Source organism: Hesperophylax consimilis, chromosome 3 (genome assembly GCF_061612785.1).
Source record: "Hesperophylax consimilis isolate HC1 chromosome 3, BYU_Hcon_1.0, whole genome shotgun sequence".
NCBI lineage: Eukaryota > Metazoa > Arthropoda > Insecta > Trichoptera > Limnephilidae > Hesperophylax > Hesperophylax consimilis.
The window spans coordinates 4,769,391-4,782,748 of NC_142838.1; positions in this window are offsets into that span (position 1 = coordinate 4,769,391).

The following is a 13,358-nucleotide window of genomic DNA, read 5'->3' on the forward strand; positions in this document are numbered from 1 at the left end:
AATAAATAAAAACAAACATCGCTCACGGCTTACGGATGAAAATTTCCAATCGATTCTAAAAGTAACTACGACGAATATGACACCCGACATCAATGAACTTGTCAAAAACAAGAGAAGTCAGGTGTCCGGCTCAAGATAATTTACCTTGTTACCCTTCTTTTTAACTTACTGAATTTATAATAAATAGGTATCTAACTAAATAAAGATTTTAACAATTAAGTATGGGTTTTATTTTTTAAATATTGAGTCCGGCCCACTTACACACGCCACATGTTATAAACGGCCCTTAAGAATATCCAGTTTGACACACCTGATCTAAAAGAACCAAAGTTAACACAACCTTAAAATAGATCCTTCAATGAATTAATCACTGTCGAAACAAAAAAATGACACAACGTGACATATTAATTCGATAAGATTGAAGGGTTGACGTACCGCGAGAAGCGTAAGGCTAGAACACCTAAACGCGTAGAAACCTAAACACGAAGGTCGGCCTTCACAAAAATTACAAGGCGTAGACCGCAACAACTACAGTAGAGACAGAATACACCCCGTTTTTATGTAGGGGAGATTCATTATAGTGGCAGCCGTGACCAGGAGCCTACGGAAGAAAACATACATTCTATATATATGGAGCTAGAATCATTACAATTGAGAGATTTTAAGCACTACTGAAATTAATTAGAAACATAAGGAGATGTTGGAAAAGGTTCTGAATTCATTTCCAAACAACAATTGATTAGCATTCTTTTTCCGCGGAGAAAAAGAGTATTGCTGATTTATTAAAATTATTCGTAATCTAGTAAAAAACATTATAATTACGGGATCGCATGCCGTTTCCTGATAAATCTTTAATAAAATCCTAATAAATCAGAACACGTATTCATGCCCTGATGATATAATGGCGAAATGCAAAAATATTATGATTTTTATGAACAATTATTCCGACATCATGACAATAAATTTCTCTTTTTACTAAAATCTTAACAGGAAACCTGTCAATTTATTCGTTATGGGCCTGCAATCCTAAATAAATTAGAAGAAATTCTAAGTAAATTAGTAATACTCATTTTTCTCCGTGTCAAAAATGTACATAAACCTTAAAATGACAATGAAAAAAAAATTTAAAAGGTGATCTGATCCCGCGGAAATTGTTTTTATTGTTATTTTTTTTTACTAGACTGGATACGGTTTAGAATTTTTTTACATCTTACTCCTCATTCAACTGGTAGCAACGCAAATAGAAATATTATTATTTTTTGCTCGGCTTTTGAAGGGGAGTAACACACGCTGAACATTATTACATTTCATACTAACTGTGTTGTTTCTTAGATATTAAAATCTATTTTAGACAGTAATATTACATTTCTTACCACATGTCGTGGGTACACATTTCACAGAAATGAAAAGGTAAATCACTCAAGCCATCAATCAGCTCGAGACTAACTCTAAACAATAATGGACATTGCCGTCTACAAACGGAGAAAAATTACTGATAGAAAATATTGCTGATTTATTAAGAATCTCTTCAAATTATTTATAATCCGTTTAAAAACGGGAGTGACAAATGAATTGATAGGTTTCTTAGTAAACTTTTAGTAAAATACGAAAGTATTATCACGACGTTGAACACAACGTGTTCATAAAAATCATAATATTTCCGTATTTCGTCATTGTATACTATCAATGCAAATGCAAGTTCATGTTGTTCCGATATATTAGTATAGCTCAAAATTTATAAGGAGATAAAATGCCTGAAATGTGTAACGCATTACCTGAAGACATTAAAAAACGACACGAGTTCGAAAGTAAAAAACAAAAGTTAGGTACCTCCGTAGAAAATGGAAATAAATAGTCATGGATCTGTAAATGTATAATATTTTGAAATGTGCACAACTACATACCGTAGAAAATAGACGATAAAAATAAAACCCAATGTTAATGTAAGTACTACAAACACGCATCATATAAAATATCAGCTGCCAGAAACAAATCAAATTAAATTTATACTTTTTACGTTTTTTTTACATTAGCTCCACTCAGGAGTGTGGCCTATTTCATCATTGGGTAAGCTATGTGTAGGGTCTTTTTATGAAGTTCTGGGAAAGAACAAGGTGTGATGGATGGGTGAATAGGAACCTGGGGATTGGTATTTGAGAAACCTCAACTAACTCTACTTTTCTTTTCTTTTTTACCTTCATCATATTATTTTGTATTTTTCCGTTAATTTTATAACATTAAAAAAATAGTTACAAATCAATGTATAATATACATCATGATATGAATTTTTAGTTATAATGTGCAAACTTTCTTAAATAAAGATTTTTTTTAAATTTTATTAATATTATTATTGCAGTATGTCCAGGAGTGACGAAAGTATGAATCCATACCTCCCACTACAGAGCAAGATGATGTTTTTTTTTATTTTTTATTTTATTTTTTATATTAACACCACACAGGAGGCCCTGAAGAAAATAATTTCCCTCAGGGCCTATGTCATCTTTGGGGATGCTGTGTGGAGGGTCGTTTTGTGGAGAGGAAGGAGTGAACATGGGTCTTGAAGAGTCCCATGTTGTAGGAGGGAGGAAACACAGAGGCTGGCAGTTCGTTCCACAGCCGAGCTGTTGAACTTAAGAACGAATCGTAGAAGCGACTCGTTCTCATGTGACAAGTGTCAACTGTGTGCAAATGTTGGACGCGCGTTTGGCGTGTATTTCGACTACGCACCGGTGCCGAAGGGATCAATGACGCTAGTTCCTCAGAGCATCTTCCATTGTAATACCGATAGAACAAGGACAGCATACCTACCTGACGCCTGTGCTCTAAAGATTGCAGTCCGTCTTTTAAGATTGGGGAATCTATCAAACGGACCGCCCGTTTTTGCACAGAGTCTAGGGTTTTTTTAGGTATTTAGGGGCTCCGGACCAGAGATGGCTGCAAAATTCGACAGTAGGGCGCACTTGCGATTTGTACAGGGTCAGCAGTTGTGTATTATTAAAGTATCTGCGGGCCATGTACAGTACGCCCAGCTTTTGAGAGGCCAACTTTACTCTGGCTTCGATGGAGCCCCCGTACCTGAGCTGGTCACTTAGTTATACCAAGCATATCAATGGAAGGCCTGTTCGGAAGATTGCTTCCGTTGAAGGAGACTAGATTATCATTTGGATCCCTTTTAGACGTAATCAGACAGGATTAAGTCTTTGAAACATTAAATTCGACGAGATTATTTTTACCCCAGGAGGAAATACTCTCGAGATAACCGTCCATTCTCTGCTTCAAAGCCCTCCAAGCCGTTGGAGTTTGTGTGCCCTTTGGGGGCTTGTCAAACAAAAAACTATCATGAACTGTACTGTCATCCGCGTAACAATGAATCGGTGCACATGTCAAAAGGTCATTGATGTGCAACAAAAACAAAGTCGGAGACAGAACCGATCCCTGTGGGACGCCAGCATTTATGGAGTGCGAGGAAGAGGTGAAACCGTCAGCAACCGCCTGAATCGACCTATCCTTTAAAAAGTCAGCAATCCACGTACACAGGGATGCGGGAAGTCCGTAAGAATGCAATTTGTTGACAAGTCCTCGGTGCCAGACCCGGTCAAAGGCCTTGGATATATCTAGTGCGACCGTTTGGGTCTTACCGTGACGTTCCAGGCACCGCCTCCAAACATTTCTTGCATTCCTTTGCCGATTTGTTGTATGCTGATCTGCTTTCGGGCGTTCGAGATGTGTTGTAGGCTCAGTAAGCCGCGTTTTTTCGTCGAACTGCTTTGGAGCATTGTCGACTGAACCACGGCTTTGAGCCCACACCAGTTTCTTTAGTAGTCGATTGTATGAAGCCATCCATCGCCGATTTGATGACTTCACCAATCTCCTGGGTACATCTTGAAGGGTCCGAAGTCCGAAAACAAACAGCTGACCACGGAAAAGCGTTGAAATGGGCCCGCATACCGAACCGATCTGCTGACCTATAGTGCCACACTTTTCTCCTTAGCCTCTCATTGGTTGGTCTGAGGCTAACGGAGATTGATGTCGTCACTAGGCAGTGGTCGGATGATCCCAGAGGCGCTGTGACGTCAATCTTATTACCGTGTGGCACAGTAGTTAAGAATAGGTCTAACAGATTGGAGCGGTGAGTCTGGACATCAACCCTTGTAGGCTCCTGAACCAATTGCTCTAATCCGTAGCAAATGGCAAAGGATTCCGCCTGTCGGCCAGCCGAGTCCGTTGGGCCTGAGAACTTCAACCATGGTTCGTTATGAACATTGAAGTCCCCCAGAACAACAAACTCGGCCGAAGGGTAGCGGGGCAAGAGATCATCAATAGTATCGCTCAAATGTTTGAAGAGTTCGGAAGTGTCTGATTCGCTATGGTTTGGTGAGCGGTAAAGACATGCATAGAATCTTGCCGTACTGGCAAGATTGACGCGCACCCACATTACGTCGAATCTGGAGTTTTCCAGACTCAATAGTCGCACACAGTTGACGTCAGCTCGACTGTAGAGGCAGACTCCTCCTTTGAGTGGGAATTTGCTTGCGAGGGTAAAGCCCGGAAAGTCTAGATAGGAGGAGTCTGGCGCCTCGGTTATCTGAGTTTCGGATAGGAAAAGAAGGTTGGGACGTTGGGACAAAAGATGGTGATGGACGGAATTTAAATTTGTGTGCAGGCCGCGAATGTTGGCAAAATTTACCAGCAGTTTTGGCCCGCACCGGGGACGCCTGCTACTTGCCGCTTTTTTTAATTTTTTTTTTATAGTGAATACCTCACAAGAGTCCCAACTGCTCCCGTCTGGAGCCAGTGAGACTATGGCATCCCCAATTGGGGGATGTTGTGAGGCTGAAGGTAAGTGGGGAAGGGAAAGAGGAAGGTGGGGAAGTACCTGGCTATTCAGATCTAGTCACTAAACACGGCTTAAGGCATTTGGAGCAACGTTTCAATTCTGAATGGTGGTCTTACACCAGGGCGATACTGGTAGTATCTTCCACTCTGTAACGATGTTAAAATTGTTGTGTTGTATGTTCATGAATTTAAAGTTTTTTTTTGTTTGTTTTGTAAGGGTGGGAGGTGAAAGGAAAGGTCTGGAAAGGAAAGGTATGAAAGGTGGGTAGGAATCTGGGGTTCAGGCTGTCCAGGAGTGATAAGCGTTTGGTTTCAGCCCACCCACTGCGGTGCTAGGCGATAGGCTGGGAGAGTCCGGCTGGAGAGGGCATCCAATGCACCCCAAACGCTGCTGCTGGGTCCCCTCCGGTCACGAACCGGCACAACAGCAGTGGCGGGGTTTTTTCACTCGCTGGTGGGGCAGCCCACCCTTAGTCGTGAGCCTGAGGGTCGGGCCCCTGTACTATCGAGCGACCCGGACAGCGCTAACCGGTTGTAAAGGGTCTCCCTCAACCAGCATCTCCCAACCGGCCCGCCACGCAGAAGGTGGGCCGACGCACCCGCCACCAAGACCCGGGCAAACCTTAACCCATTAACCCGGGCACCCCTGCTAAGTCACCAAACGTAGCGAACCACTTGGGGTGACCTGTGGCAGAGGTGTTGGTAATCCAATAAATGGTTCCCAGGGCGGCGGTACTCATTCCCGCCTACCAATTTAATTGTTCTGAGAGAGTCATGCTGGAGAGGTCAAAGGATAAAAACTAAAGGAAAATTTGAAACAAGAGGATGACATAAGACTATATTAAAGGTACTCACAGTTGTCATGGGCAAGGTCACTATTATAATGTTTCACTAGTTGTAATGGCAGTTAGAGTTAATTTCGATAGTAATCTGGAACCTCACAAGTCACAACTATTACAACACGCGTGGTTTTCTATGAAGAAGTTTCCCGTTTACTATGAAGATTTGCATTAGAAGATTGCACAGCGATGTCACTCAATAGAAGATTATTATTGCACTAAAAAGTTTATGACACTGATAGGTGTTGAACTTGCTTTTTTTTACACGGCTTGCATCTCATGCCCAGGTATCGGGTACGTATATAGGAAAAGATTATGTCTAACAGGATCTCCATCAACCAGTCTTCAAGTCAGATCCGGCCTGCCACGCAGTTGATGGGCAAACGCATCTGTCGTAAAGTCCTAGACAAACCTCTCCCTATGAACCAGAGCACTACTGCTAAGCCACCAAACTTAGCACTCGGGGTGACCTATGGCAGAGGTGTTGGTTATAAAATAAATTGTAACCGGGGCGGCGGTACCCATACCCAAATTAATTTAACTCCAAATTACTGTAACACGATTCAAGTAAAACTTTTGATAAATGTTAAGAACAAAATTTACTGATAATATTAAAAACTTTGGTATATAAAAATGTAATAATAAAAGATTTTTAACAATCATACTACTAAATAATTCAGTTTTAGTAAAAAGTATATTAAAAATAAAAATCAAATTACGAAAAATATCATAAACGGCCTGTAAAATTCCGCTTTAAACCGGATTACCAAAATTTTAAGAAAATTTTAGTAAATAATCATTTTAATCAGTAAATTAATTTTAACTTTTCCTTATCTGTATCTTTATATCATCTTTAAGTCGTCTTTATCTCAACTTTATCTCAACTATATCTCATCTTAACTCATTCTATTCTCATATTTATCTCACAAAGATCGCAAATCTGGATCAACTCCACTTAAGCCTTGCGTCATGACAAAACAGTAGCAGTTCAAACGATTCCTTCGACAAGAAGTTCGAACGCATGCCTAGGTTAGTATCCTCGAATAATATATAATTATATTTTTGTGAGATACCTACGTCTGGTATATAAACTTACATCACTTGTTATATTTTAGTAAAAAATCCATGACAAATATAACTGCTTCATTTAAAATTAATTTACAGTCAGTAAAAAAACGTTAATTAAAAGAACATCCTTCAGTTGTGGAATAGTTATAGTTCAGAATTAAATTTATCATAGGTTATTAGAATATAAAATAGTTTTGTCAGAGATAATATATTAACTAATGGGAATTTAAAAAAAAGATATCATAATGTTTTCTAATGAAACATTAAATTCTCTATTATCTGCAATGTCATAAATATCTTATTTTCTTATAAATATTTACCACAAGATATTTTCTTCTTATAAAAACCTTGAACTGCTTCATAAGAAAACCCTTTAAAGATATTGGTATTTATGTACTGGCTTTTTAAAAAAGAACATTGTTGTTAATAATTTTTTTACGACTGAAAAAAATACTAAAATTCTCGAGATGTAGTTATATAATATATAATAAATAATTCAGTTTTATTTTTTATTCTAGGTAAAGGGAATATCATTTAAATTCGAGTGATATTATATTGGGTAATTACAATTACGAGTATATTATGTTTATGGCAGAATATAAAGGTCTGAGACAAATGCCTACTCTAACTCTTACTCTCTACAAATTTAGATACATATTCCTAACACACTAAAGGTGATTTTAATTAATTTAAATTAAATTAATGTCTGGTGAGATTATTCGGATAGAAAGCAGTTGTCGGATCGCGGTCAATTGTGCGAATAGAACAACCGAGCCGGTTATTCCAGGGCGCAAAATTTTATGTTTTCTATGAACTGAGCCAACATTGTGCACGGCCGACAGTGACTAATTAAAAATAATCACTCTCCGAAATCCCATGTTTAGGACAAATAACGTTTATTCAACATTTGAGAGGTATTTCTACCTCCATCATTTGCTAGGGAAAACATTCTCAAAATGCCATTGGAAGATTATACTCCGGATGGTACAACTTTTCAGAATTTTCCAATTTTTTTTTTTTTTTTTTTTAAGAAAGACAAACATCCCCGGGTTACGAATAACCTGACAATATTTGAAAATCTCCTACTACCACCACAGTAACGCCTGGGTGGGACTCAAACGCGATGAAAACTCGGCCACCGACCGGTTAATGTCGTACATAGTATTACAGCGTTATCTGAAATGTAACATTATACAAGCGATGAAATACAATGATAAAATTTTAAGAAAATATTAGCTTAGCAAAATTAAAAATACAATTATGTTTTTAATCAAAATTATAAAACGTTGATGAAACCCGGTCGATTGTGTCTAAAAACTAGAAAATGTAATATCTTAGTCTTTCCAATTCATAGCCCATTGACATTTACATGAACAAAATAACCAAACAAGTGGCGGCTAGAAAGTGAGTTATACACATGTCACTATTTGAGTGAGGGATATTTACTTCCCCTGCAACCAATCTCGTTTTTACTACGACGATGTTTCAAACACATTTATTAAACGTGGCGGTTACAGGAGACTGTAAGCCATTTTATTTAATTTGTTTGTTTGTTGGGTGGATTATGACAGAAGAGAAAGTTAACAATGACAAATTAGTAGCATTCGCTTGTTAGCTCGGGAATGAGCCCAGCCGCATGGAGTGGCTTCAAGAGAATTCAACATCTTGTCTAATTACAAAGGCGTTGAAAGATGCTCATATTTAACAAGAGTTTAATTTGTTGGGCGTTTTAAAGATAGTTTTTCTTCAGAACAATGGAAGATACCTGTGCGCTAAAGTCTATGGAAGATTAATCACAGTACTTACTTCTACAATATATTATATTCTCCAGAGTTATTTTTCTGACTCGTTCTTTTGTAGAACAGCTCGTGTGTGGAACGAGTTGTCGACATTCGTCTTTTCTGCTTCATTTATTCCTCTCCATCAGCCCTTCTCCAGCGATTTCATGACGTCGTCAATCGAATACAACAGTTTTTGCAAGGTATTTTTAAGAGATATTAGGAATATAAAACGGATTGCTGTTCAGACTGTTCGAGCATAATGACGTGGTGAATGGGAACCATTTTTATCAAAATATTAGTAAAAAACTGAATATTTTGTACCATTTCCATTCAAAGAAAATACATTTCAAATGCGTTCAATACTTTAGTTAGGTAGTAACTACTTAAGGCCTCACTAAAAAAACAATTTTTAACCGTTGAACGTTTTACAATTTGGGAGGTGAGTTTGAGTACCACCGCCCTGGAATCATTTATTAAAAAAACCAATCAAAGATCAGTCCAAGCGATTTACTACTAAGCGGTTTAGGTAGACTTTTTTTACCTCTCCAACTGGTTTCTCGACCTAACGCAGCAGTAAGGATATATTATACGTCCCTACTGGACACACTGATCTTTAGATTCCTAACCACCCCTCGTACCTTTTTTTCTTCCTAGAACTTTCTCTTTAAAAAACACACAATCCCCAAAGACGACATATCCACTGTGGGAAATTATTTTCATAAGGGCCTCCCGTGTGGAGTTAATTTAAACAAAAAATTTAGTTACACATTTAATGAAGACTGTACCATTTTTGTTTCGAATTATTACTAACAAAACATATCTTTGACTGCGCAGCGAAAAAACTGGCAACATTGCATTTTGGCTGACTTACCAATTCTCTCTTATTAAAATTCAATGGGTTTACTATTATTTACTATTCGTCAGTTTTGATCCATTAATAATGTCATGTTGTGAATTTAATTTCATGTTATCGGGAAAAGCGAAATTATTTGGACATAATATTTTTTAAATTTACGATTAAAGTAATTTTTTTAATAGCATAATTTTTAATGCATATTAAGGTAAATACAATCACAGAGAAATCAACGCTTATATTATGCAATATGTCAGTTTTTGATCATTCTCTGGGAATTATTATTACATTTTTTAGTTATATGGACGAGATAACGTTTTTGATAAAAGAAACTTTCTCTCGTTTTTTTCGTGTTTGAAATTATAATATTGTTATTTTAAATATAAAGTTCATTTCAAATCCAAATATCTAAAATATAATTTTAATTGGTTTCTATAATAGTATTCGTTTTTACGACATCAATGCCAAAAATGGTCCAACACGCATAAACATACTCAAAGACAGAGTGAGGAAAGTAACATACATCATTAGATGTCTACTAAATAAAGATTTACTCAGAATGACATACTTAGCTTTCTGCCAATCACTTGTACAAAATGGCATTATGGATGGTGTCGAACATGATGTTTTTTTATAGCACACAAATTACTATTAAAAACAATTCAAATTAAACCATATACGTATCCATCAGAACTTATATTAAAAAAATTAAAGTCAGAAAACTAAATACATATACTTTTATCATGTAACATTACAAATTTACAAATAAATATTGAAAATAAAAATACACATTTTAACAAAACCCAGACATACATCAATACTCAAATCCAAAATGTAAAAAAACAATAAGGCAATTCAAATATCTTGGAGTATTTTTTAAAATTCATTACCAAAAAGTATCTGAAATATAAATAACTACAAAGATTTTAAAATTCAAAAATACACTGAAAATATCTTTGGCATATTACATAAAAAAATAATAAACAAAATGACGCATCCCCCATACACACAAGCCTAGCTTTATTATGGTGGTCATCTTATATATATAAAAGTAAGTAAAAATAATTGATATACTTCTGTAAATTATGTCACTTTTTTTGTGAATAAGTATTTTTTTAAAATAATTAAAAAGCCTAACAAATGACTTATTCCAAACTTTGGCTATTTGTCCCACCCAACTTCAACAACAAGTGTCTAGGAATGGTAACAGCGTACATTATCTTAAAAATTAATTACTTACACGCTTACATATTTTATGAAATTTGAAATTCGATTTAAGCTTTTTCAAGATATTTTATTATTTACAGTTGATTTTTAATACAATCATTTATATTAAATTTATACTTCTTAAATAAATAATTAGAGTCAGTGGACATGTTAAATTTATCACTTAACTAATACAAAAGATTTTTACTGATACAGTTTAGTTATGTAATATAAATTTTTACCTTATTAATATATAAATTTTACTATTAACAGGTAAAAGCCCCTTAAAAGGGCTTTAATAAAGTAATAAATAAATTAAAATATGGATGCTGACGTCAAGGGACTTAACTAACCTCTGCCATAGGTTACCCCAAGTAGTTCACCACGTTTTGTGACTTCGCAGCAGTTCTCATCATCTTGAGCCGCAGTGCAATGGATTCATAAATCCGTCACTCCTGTACATACTGTCCCCAAATTTTTGCACACCATTCATACATATTCTTCCCAGAATTTCCTCTCCTTCATTTCCTAAAAATTCTCTTCACACAACATCCTCAAAAATGATACAGGGCTTGAGAGAAATATTTACCTCAGAGTGTCCTTTGTGGGGATAATGTTAAAAAAAACACCTCTTTGCGTCATTTTTAATTAAACATTTGGTTTTGAAACAAATTAATATTTTTTTTAATAAATACAGTGGTAAAAAAAAGTAGTTATCTCTATTTTTTCCCCAATTACACACAAACTTTGTGGCGTCATTGTTAATAAAAGTTAAATAAACAAATATTTATGTCCCTCTATTTTCAATATTAAAATATCGACATGTTTCTTCGTAGGAATATTTTTCCAAAAGTGATTTTGGTATTATTGGATAGGATTATTAGTTTAATTTTCAATTTTATTTTCAATTTTATACTATTAGAAAATAAAATATATGGCGTGTGTTGGTTAGCGCACATGCTGGCAGTTGTTATCACGGATGGATAATCAAGTTAAGCTGAAATAATATAACTGTGTTTATACAATTTCACCCAACCAACGAATGCGATGATTTGACTAGGATTTAACATTTTATTATGACACATGAAACAAAACATAATATATTACCTCTTTTACAGGACACTATTGTTGGTACGATATTTGCATAGTTTGGAAAATATATATTTATTTATTATTACACGCCCTAATGGGCTTTTACACACTACAAGGTTTAATAGTTGAGTATCACAGTTATTATAAATTCTACAAAATTAAAACAACAAAGGAAACATAATACAACGAAAAAACAAAAAATATTAAATTTTACAACAAAAGCATATAATAAAATAAGATACATTAGTAAAAATGATAAGAAGTCTCACATAAATAGATATTCAAAATAAAAATAAATATTTATATATATATTGCGGAAATTAAAGATGTCTATTTGTGTCTCGATATTTAAAAGAATTGAAATAAAAAAATATTTATTTTGATTATTTTTAAGATGAAATATATCTCTCAAATCAGAATATTTATTTCCAAGACTGTTAAAAGTCTTGGAATCGGGGAATTTTGATAAGACAGTGTCTTGGTGTTGTAAAAATAAAAGGGTAGTAAATTTGGGCAAGATAATATTAATATTGTTTTAATGTAGCTTTAACTTTGTGAAATTTGTAAATAATTTAATGAATGTTACTTTATTTTTTTAAACAGATGATTTAAAAAGTATAGTACTTTAAATGTTGAAAGTAACACTGTTTGATTTATTTGTAACCAATAACCAAAAAGTTATAGTGACATTCAAAAGTGTAATATGGCCAAATACAGCAACAAAGAAAAAAAAATCATAAAAACTTTTATTTTGCACTGAAGAAAGAACGGTTGTTCCGAAACGGGTTAGTGTATTTAAAAAAATATTGTGTTTTAAATAAAGTAACACTCTTTCATTTTTTTAATTTATATATCGTTATTTGTAAAATATATAGTTCAAGTTATTTATTTATTTTTTCCACGTGGAAAATTAACTGATGTAAAGTATTGCGAATTTATTAAGAGCATCTTTAAATTATTGGTAATCCAGTTAAAAACAGGACTGCAGGCACTTATGCAATGAATTGATAGGTTTTCTTTTGAACTTTTAGTAAAAAGGAAATATGTTATCACGTGTTCATAAAAATCATTGTATTTTCGCATTTCGTTTTTATTAATTATCAAGGCAAGTGCAGGTGCATGACCACGTGTTCCGATATATTAGGAATGTACTGAAATTTTAACAAGAAGCGGCCTGTAATCCCGTTTTTAACCGGATTTGAATAAATTAGCATTTCTCCTCCGTGCGGATCTCGTAAAGGGTAAGTTAACATTGTTAGGTAACACATGGAAAAATTATTAAATATATACATAAAATAATATTAACAATAATAATAGTAATACGGAAAAAAATATAACTAAAATAAAGTTTAACTTTTAGACATCTACGACATCAGGGATTGGCTCCATGGCTTTTAAATGGAACAATGTAACAACTTATAAGCGTCGTTAAAATTCAGGATATTTTTTCAGCTACAAAATCTATTTAGCTTGAGTGTCCAATATTAACCTATAAACATCCTGACTTTGGCGTCGAATGAAATCTCTGTATGAAAATATTTATTTCGCTTTTTTACGAAGCCATTTTTTATCATACCCTTGAATAGTTCCTTTCATTTTATATTCTATGTCACAAAAATGTACAAAAATATAATTAGCTGGATAAAAACAAAATATAAAAAAAAACTTTAATTAAAAAATTAG